Genomic DNA, 605 nt, shown 5'->3' on the forward strand with positions numbered 1-605 from the left:
TGACAAAAGGTACCTTATGGCAGGTAGTGAAATTTGTCTTTCTAGCCTAAGAAATCCAACTTCCTGAGCCCCAGTTATCATAAAATTACTCCACAGGATGCAAAAAGTTACCATGAAACTTTTAGAAACAATGATTGTCTAACAAAGCACTCACAGGTTGATATTTTCCATTATAACTATCAATTTTAAAATCCGCCATAAGGGCCCTTTTGTCAATTATGGTCACAATTGTTAGTGACTTGCAATATCTTAAAAAGAACTATCAAAATACTTTAGCAACTTCTGTGGGAGTAGGCTTATATAACATAAAAGCCTGCTCTGACAAGTCAAAAAGTAGATGCCACAGAGGTTTGACATACAGTGGAAGGTAAGATAAAGGAGCTTGCTCTTTTAACAGTAACTGATACAATTACTACCGTTTTAAAACACGCCCACAATGTGTTCCTGCGCATGTGCATTAGAAAATTTAAATTTATTTCGATTTTCCAAAAATTAGTCGGTCAGATCCGTAAACCAAGTAATTTTATTGGAACTGCCTTACTACTCCTTCAACTCCTCATCCTCAATTTAATGATCCATAACAGTATGTTAAGGCAACTACACAC

Source organism: Amphimedon queenslandica, unplaced genomic scaffold (genome assembly GCF_000090795.2).
Source record: "Amphimedon queenslandica unplaced genomic scaffold, v1.1 AMPQUscaffold_13205, whole genome shotgun sequence".
NCBI lineage: Eukaryota > Metazoa > Porifera > Demospongiae > Haplosclerida > Niphatidae > Amphimedon > Amphimedon queenslandica.